At 42.7% G+C, this 8,494-nt stretch overlaps 1 protein-coding gene across 3 annotated transcripts in view; it reads right to left on the reverse strand.

Moving 5' to 3' along the window:
• LOC109716391 (receptor-like protein kinase At3g21340) overlaps positions 1–8,494 on the reverse strand; it is a 79,396-nt gene that overhangs the window by 12,485 nt on the left and 58,417 nt on the right. The window lies entirely within an intron of this gene.

Below are 8,494 nucleotides of genomic sequence, written 5' to 3' on the forward strand. Positions count from 1 at the left end.
CCCCATTTACCACAGTTCGCAGGTTCGGTGTCCCGGTGAGCGTGAAGGATCGTGGTAAGAGCGCCGGCGCTCTAGCTGCCATTTAGCTACCCCCTTTTGCATTAGCTGTCAACCCCTTTTGTATTTGAGAGTAGACTGTATGTATAGGGTGAGGTTCGACGTATTGTATTTATATTTTGGGGAAGGGGAAAATTCGTTTCGAGGACGAAACTCTTTTAAGATGAGGATGTAAGGAAGTGAATCCTCGAAATCCAAGGATTAGACTTCGGTTTGGAATCGACTATTTGTCGAGCGTGTAGGCTTCGGAAAGTCTGAAGGTGGCTATAATGCATAAAGAGCATTAAAGAAAGGTCCGCGAGAGCACCAGTGCAAAACTTGCACAGGAGCAGAAATGCTCTCGGGGACCGGTCCCTGGCAGGGAGGGATCGGTCCCATCAGGCTGGGCTGCGGAGGTCTCTGATGAGACCGGTCCCTGGCAGGCAGGGACCGGTTCCCGAACGTTGGCCCAGCGAGACTAGCCGAAATTTGGCTAAGTCCCGAGAATGCAGCTCTCGGGGACCGGTCTCTCGGACAAGGACCGGTCTCCCGGGGACCGGTCTCTCAAGCAAGAATCGGTTCCCGAACGCGAAAACCCCTCTGCTCGAAATGGCACCCTTCGGGGACAGGTCTCCCCGAGCTGGGACCGGTCCCTCACTGCGAAAATGGCCAGAAAGGGCTGGTTCTGAAGATGAAAAGTTGAGGGGGCTATTTGCAAAATGGCCTTTATTAGAGGCTTGGGGCTCCTCTCTTCCCCTCATTTGCTCTCTCTCCCTTCCACACTCTTTCTCTCTCTCTCTAGGAAAGAAAAGAAAGAAAAGAAGAAGGAGAGGAAGAAAATGAAGGAAAAGAAAAAGAAGAGGAAGGAGAAGACAAAGAAGAAGAAGAAGGTCATCCTCTTCTCTCCCTCTCTCAAGCTTGGGGCTTTATGTTGAGGTAAGCCTCGACCCTTCCATGGTAGATTTCTTGGGTTAGGGTTTTGGGGCTTGGAATTGGTTCGAATAGAGCCTATTGGAGATAAATAGATGGTTCGAGCTCGAAATTGAAGCTCGCACCACGGATTTCCCTCTCGTTGCCATTCTAGGGCACGGAATTGAAATTTTGGAAATCTAGGGTTTTGGTCTAATCTATTACGTCGCAAACCTAATTGCTAGGTCTCGGAACGCGTCGGCGAAGTCGGTTTTTCAATCCGATGAGCGAGTGCGGAGTTATCGCCGAATCGGGTACTCGAGGGCTCGCTTCGCCCCGAGGAGTTGAAGCGGCGTGCAAAGACCGCGGCGTCAAGCTTTCTATCATCGCGGCATCGCCAAAAGGTGGGTGGTGTCCATCCCGAAGCAATCGGGCTCCCTTCTATGTCTTAGTACATTTCGATTCCTGCATCTTGTATTATTGCATTATAGGATTGGATCATGCTCACGGTCTGTTTTTAAATCTTGTGATGGAAGCCCCACACAAGTAGTGCGCTCCGGTGTTGGTCACGTGGGATCGCCTATTTTGGGTCCCAAGGGATTTCCTATTTCGGGTCCCGACAGACGGTCTCGGTTCGTAGTGCGAGTTGACCCTCCCTACCTTCGAGATGGCTAGTGAGCAGTAGGCGAGCTTTCGGGTAAGCCATGAGATTAATGAACAAGTAAATGAGGTTAATGAACGAGTGAATGACTTTACCTTTGGACATGATAACAGGTTAGTTGCTTACCTATTTCTTTGTACATGCATTCATATATTTATGATTGGGCATAGTAGAGTAGCTTTACTTCTGTCATTTACCGCTTTCCTTATCTATCTATCTATCGATTATCTACTTTTGCCCGCTTGGACCTAGTGGGGAGATCGGCGGAGTCGGCGGTCGAACCCACTGGGAACTAAGGAAGTTAGTTCTCACCCCCATTTTACCACAGGTTCGAGTTCGGGCGTCCCCGGTGAGCGTGAGGATCGTGGTAAGGGCCCGGCGCTCTAGTCGCATTAGCTACCTCCCTTTTGCATTAGCTGTCACCCCTTTTTGTATTTGAGAGTAGATGTTGTATAGGGTGAGGTTCGAGTGATTGTATTTATATTTTGGGAGAAAGCAAAAGATGTAATTAAATATATGTATTACGTCAAATGAATGTAATAGATAGCTTCTTCTCTCTTTATGTACTCGTATATATTTTTATACTTGTATCTTGCTCTCGTCTTGTGGCACTAGTGGTGCTTCTTGATCGTGTATTTATGAATTGATTCCTGGGTAAATTCTTATACATGATCTGTTGGTTAGCCTTGGGCGGACAAGGGAGGTCCTGTCCGTTCGGCGTCTGTTCGACGCGCCTGGGCCGGACCAAATTGGTAGCGGGCTCGGGGCGTGACACTTGGCCTCGTGTGAGATGTTTTCAGGTGTAACAACATGGGACGGTTCACTTTGATCACAAGGGAGTTCCAACGGTCAAATATACACGTTTTTTCACTAGTCAAATATACATTATCAATATCGAAATTTCCCCTATGATATCATTTCCTATTGAATAGGCAAGAAGAAAGGGAAGGTTTCATTAAGCCAGTCCTTCAATATACTCGCTCAGGTCTAGGTTGGCAAATGAGCGACCCAACTCGTGTTCTTCTCGCTCGTGCTCGGCTTGTAATTAAATGAGCCAAACTTGAATAGAAAAAAAAAGCTTGAACTTAATTTCAAGCTGAGCTTGCGCAGTACTAGGCTTGCTCCAATTAGGCTCGAAAAGCTCAAAAAACATATATGAATTAAAAATATTTATAAAAATATATATAATTATATATAATATATATTTTAATATATATATATATATATATAATATATTTTAATTACATATATAATACTTTATAATATGTATTTTAATTGTATGTATATGTATTCTAGGCCATAGAGCCATCGTCGTCACATAATCAGGCTAGCCCATAACACCAAACGTGAAAAATAATCATGCCATATTTGCTAGCCAGGTATACCCCCAATTCTCTCTATCCTCCTCCTCCCCCTCCTAATTTTTCAGTTCCCACTCCCTCGCTTTTGCTTTTCTTTTGCCGCAACGTCACCCCATAATGGTAGGGTGAAAACAAGCCAAGCCTGAGTTTCCATCACCCAAGAAAGATACAGAAATCCTAGCCATAATTGGTTTAATGTTGGATTTCTATTCTCTATGTTGGTGTGTTTAACCATCTGATACTGTTGCTTTGATGGTACTAGTTACTTGCTATGGTTACCGATGTTATCTCTTTAGTATCTTTCTCTTATTATATCTATGTTGTTGTTTTATTTTCATGAAATCTTGGCTAAATACTTGACATTATTTTCACAAATCTTGCATACTAATTTTACTAATATGTATTTGATCAAGTAGCTATGAAAATTCAAATGTACTTATCTTAAATATGGTAGCTAGCTTTCAAGTGTCGAAGAATTCTACTTTGATATGATTTTGTTACATTTCAGTAAAAAAGAATACCATCGGTTGTATGCTTGATAGGATATACAGATATATATTTAAGGTAAAAAATTATTATGTTTTTACAAAATTTTGATTTTAGTTACACATGATTGGATATTTCAGTTTAATACTTGCTTATATAATTTATTCATTTTTTGATAGTATAGGTCAAAAAAGATGGTATGAAGATTGAAGACAAAAGAGAAAAACATGTGAGGCTGGAACAAAAACACAAATAAAAGTAGCCATTCGTTACAAGGTTAGATATATCACTCATAAATCATTTTTCTTAATATTATACTACCGTATTTCATATATTTATTTGTATGTTGATCTATCAAACATTACTTTGTATCAAGTTCTTGATAGTGTTCTATGAAATTTAAACCATTGGTTGCACAATTTTAGGAATTTCAAGCAGCTTGTTTAGCACTGGAGCTCGCTCGACTCGAAGTTAGGCTTGCTCGAGCTCAGCTCGAACTAATTTCAAGCCGAGCCTAAATTTAGGCTCAAAATTAATGAGCTGAGGTAAGCTCGCTCGAGCTTGGCTCGTTTCTGCCCCTAGACAAGTCATTCTCTTATTCCATTGTTCGACATGGTGCAAAAAGCCTTGAGAAAGCACAGGGTTGACTAGCCTGCCAAAAGGTTCCATCCTGCTACTCTCAACTCATACCAAGCAGGGAAAGCAACTGATGCTACTAGTGAACCATACCATACTGTCGAGTCTGTCACAGCACACCCCAATAATCCCACATCGGATAGAAATGGGGATGTGATTGGGTATATAAGAGACTTAAACACTTAATAATAATTAGACTTAAGCATTTTGGGCCGGTGTTTGGGCCCAACAAGTTATTGTTGCTAGTAGGCTGGATCGTTACATTTAATATCAGAGCCAATCACCAACCGAAAATGTGTGGCGAGTCTCGACTTAGCCAAGGTCTAAAAGAGAAGGTAATAGGCTATGTAGGAGTCTGTATGACAAGGTGACCGGCTTTGCCAAGGTCTGGATGACAAGGCTAGCGAGACAAGTCTCGCATCGCCTGGTGATCTTAGGTTGTGTATGTGATTAGACTGACGAGGATGTCAGGGCCTTAGGTGATAGGCTATGCCGAAATTTGTATGACAAGGTGACCGGCTATGTCAGGGTCTGGATGACAAGGCTAGCGAGACGAGTCTCACATCGCCTGATGATCTTGGGCTGTGTGTGTGATTAGACTGACGAGGACGTCAGGGCCTTAATAGGGAGAGTCTGTCGAGTCTGTCACACCCCAATAATCCCACATCGGATAGGAATGGGGATGTGATTAGATATATAAGAGACTCAGACACTAGTAATAATAACTTGGCTTAAGCATTTTGAGCCAATGGTTTAGGCCCAACAAGTTATTGTTGCTAGTATGCTGGGTCGTTACACATACCCAGTCAACCATATCAACAACTGCAATTCCTATAAGCGAGCCTCTCCTCTCGAATTGATGCCTGATAGAACGGTACTGGACACTTAAATTAAAATATGGTAAAATGGACATGAACATGAAGCCAATCCCGATAAAAGTAGTAGCCTAAAAGAAGCTTTTCCCTACTAAATTCTTCTCGGGGATTGTTTGACTTAACACTGAACCTAAACTAAACAATCAAGAAATTCTCTGCCCATGAGAAACTGTTACTTCAGTCAATTCCACCATAACGTCTTTCGCTAAACAACCAATGTCAGCTAAGGTAGCAACAACGGAGGCACGAAGTGTAGATTGAAAAAGAAATTCAGAAAATTGGTTAAACTAACAAAACTGAGCAGTATTCAATAAAACAAAATTACCTCTCAAGGTCTGGCAGTGCCGGGCATAGTAAAAGTGCGATTTAAAGCAGAAAAAAAAGACAAGAGGTAACCAAGGATTTTTGGCGCATTTCTATAAAAAGCATGACATTTAGTGTACCAAATCATGCGAAACTTTGTGGGGAGGTGTTATTGTGCAAATTACACGCATTGGTACTTAGTAAGAAATATTCAGATTTGAGGGACTAAACTACGAATTTGCAAAATGTATAAAAATGGCACCTATGATTTCCTGACCCCTTTCTCCCTCTTGTCTTCTCCCTTCTTCCCCAGACGCAGCCGCCTTCCCTTTTTGCATTGTTGGCGCCTCCCCCACCTCTAGCGAGCTTGCTCCGGCCGTCAGAGCCCAAGCCAAACCTCATTCTCTCCCCCTCTCCATCAAGATCTATCTCTACCCGTGACCTCCATCTTCGGTTGTGCCGCCTCGGGGTGACGCCGCCAACCTCCTGACACACTGGTGATTTCCCTTGGGTTTGCCCCACCGCCCCTAGCCCTTCCCGAGCTCAGGATCCTAGCTACACTCGGGTCGATGAAGTTGTGGCCACAAGTCCAAACCCGGCCCCAGCGGCAACTACTGCCTCCCCGGGCCCCTTCCCGCCAGCCTCGACCTTTCATAGCCAACGGCGCATCGCCCTGGCCGTTCGGGACCCGAGGTAGCTGCTGCTGCTCCAGATTTGCTGTGGCTAGTGTTTGTTTTGGCCAAGCCTCCTGTTTTGGCCAACCTCGTCGTCAGCAGCCTTCCTGCAGTGGAGCACAACCTTCCACGGTGTTTGCACATCACTATGCTCCCCTTCACTAGAAGCGAATCAGCCTCTGATCGCTAATGTGACAGCGCCGCTCTCAGAGACCACAGAACCTGAAGGGTTGCTCTAGCATACTCCTTGGCCAACTCGCTCTGGACAGCGAGCACGGTGTACAATACTTCGACACCTTCTAAATAGCACTGCTGGTTGGATTCTGAATCACGGAATATGTGGTAACAAGCCTAAACACTAGTTTCCTATATTAAAAGTACAAATAATGGAATGTTTAGGGTCTTGTTTGTAATTGTGCCTAACCCGTTGCCTCGGGCAGCAGGAATCACCTATGCTTGACTTTTGGACTAATCGTCTATGTCCAAATGTCTTTTTGAAGATTGAATGAGTTTCCAACACGATTATCACCAAATTAGTCGATCGATCGCAGTACAGCTTGAAATTCATGGATTTGTTGCTAGGAATGTCTTCGTTGGTCATTGAGCCTTCTTGGCTAGTTGTTCTCGTTGTTTTATGTGTCTAGAGATATTGAGAGGGTTGAGGTAGGTTCCAGTGCCAGCCAATTCCAGGGACCCATTGTAGCACGCTTTCAACTATTACGCCTATTAGTGTCGTCATCGCGTGTTGCTTCCCAAACACCCAAAATTGGCATGTTTCGGAACAGTAGTTGGTTTAAGGTGAAGGTTAGTATCCTCCAGGACACTTCGCGTGTTTCCGATGAGTTTCCGCGAGTTTCGGCTGGTTTTGAAAATAAGTAAAAGGAACTGATTGCCCAATCATATCGATTTGTGAGTATAGTAACTATGGGTCACATTAGTACTGGTCTTGGGTTGTGGAGCGATTTGTGACTCTGTGGGATCTTTTGTAGGTTCAAGCGACATTTAGGAGCATCTTCGGAGTCGCGGCTTCATAGTTGAATTTGAGGTGGCTGCTTCAATCCGAAGTCGATAAAATGGTGCCTACTCGATTATATCCTTTCCTTGGATCTCCTCTATGGTTATATAATTCTTATTTAGCACATTGTTTACACCACTTAGTGTTTTGGCTCTACATATGTTGACATACCTCATGTTCATCATGTTTGAGTTGTAAAGCGATATTCTGTCATGATTAGATTACATTGTATAATTATGTGATGGTAGTTGACTCTATTGGTCGGTTGACCTAATTGGTTGATGACATTGTACTATTTGTGATATTGGCAGACCTAATTGGTCGGTGATATCTTGTTTGATCTCTCTTGACTATTTGTCGACGGCTTGGCTATTGAGAATATAAACATCGATCGCCATAGCTTATGGAACATTTCACGTACACCAACGGTTTGGCCATCGCGGCGGTATTCTTTTCCGAAAAATTGGTTGTATTTCTGACCCGTGAGCCCTATGCGGTATATTTTACAGTAGGGTTATATGTCCGGTGACTAAGAACAGTATGGCATTGTAGAAACTGAAATTTTTAAATTTCAAAAAATTTGGGTTAACCGAAAATCCGGAAAGAGGATAGGCTATTTCTATAAAATAGAATAGTTTTTAGTGAAACGAAAACTACCACCTCAAGGTCTGGCAGTGACGGAAGTCGTGGTAAGGCCCGTTTTCAAATTTTCGCTACAGAAGCGCGGCTAGCTTTTAAAGTGAAATACGACAAGTAATCAATTTAGAAGAAATAGGTTTTTGGGCAAAAGGAGCCATATTTTATGTGTCAAATTGTGTGATAATCTACGAAAAGATGCCACCGGGCAAAATACACGCACTAGTGACTTCTTAATAAGAAACTCAAAGGTTGGAGGGCTTAAATGCAATTTTTGCAAGCTGTGAAAAAAGAGCACTTTGCAAAAGGGCTATCATTTCATGTGAAAAATCTCACAGTTTTGGCGAGCGAAAGGTTCCATATGAAAGTAGATCTGGAGGCGAATATATGGATGAAATTCCACGAAATTCAAGGATTTATGTGCTAAATGGTGCAGAGATGGAATTAGAGAATGGAAAACCAATCGGGGGCTTTTTCGCAAAAAACGCGATGTTTTGTCTATAAAACTATAAAGTTTTACCGCTGGATTAGCCCCCATTTCCAAATGTGTAGTTCAATAGAGCTGTGGGTGAGTGGGCTAATATATATATATATAGATATATACATATATATAGAGTTGAGCTATGATACTTTTACAACTATCACCATCATAGTGCTATTAGGTTTTAAGCCATTGGATCTACTTTCTAATTATTAATAGCCCTTGGATTAAACACTATTCCACCTACCACCACCTACCACCACCTACCACCATCATCTCAACCTAACATCTCTCCATCCAAGGGCTAAAAACACACAAGTATCACCCCCATGATACTTTTACAAGTATTCTAGCCCTACTCCATATATACATATATATATATATACATATACATACATATATACATATATATATATATATA

Source organism: Ananas comosus, linkage group 10, assembly GCF_001540865.1.
Source record: "Ananas comosus cultivar F153 linkage group 10, ASM154086v1, whole genome shotgun sequence".
Taxonomy (NCBI): Eukaryota; Viridiplantae; Streptophyta; class Magnoliopsida; order Poales; family Bromeliaceae; genus Ananas; species Ananas comosus.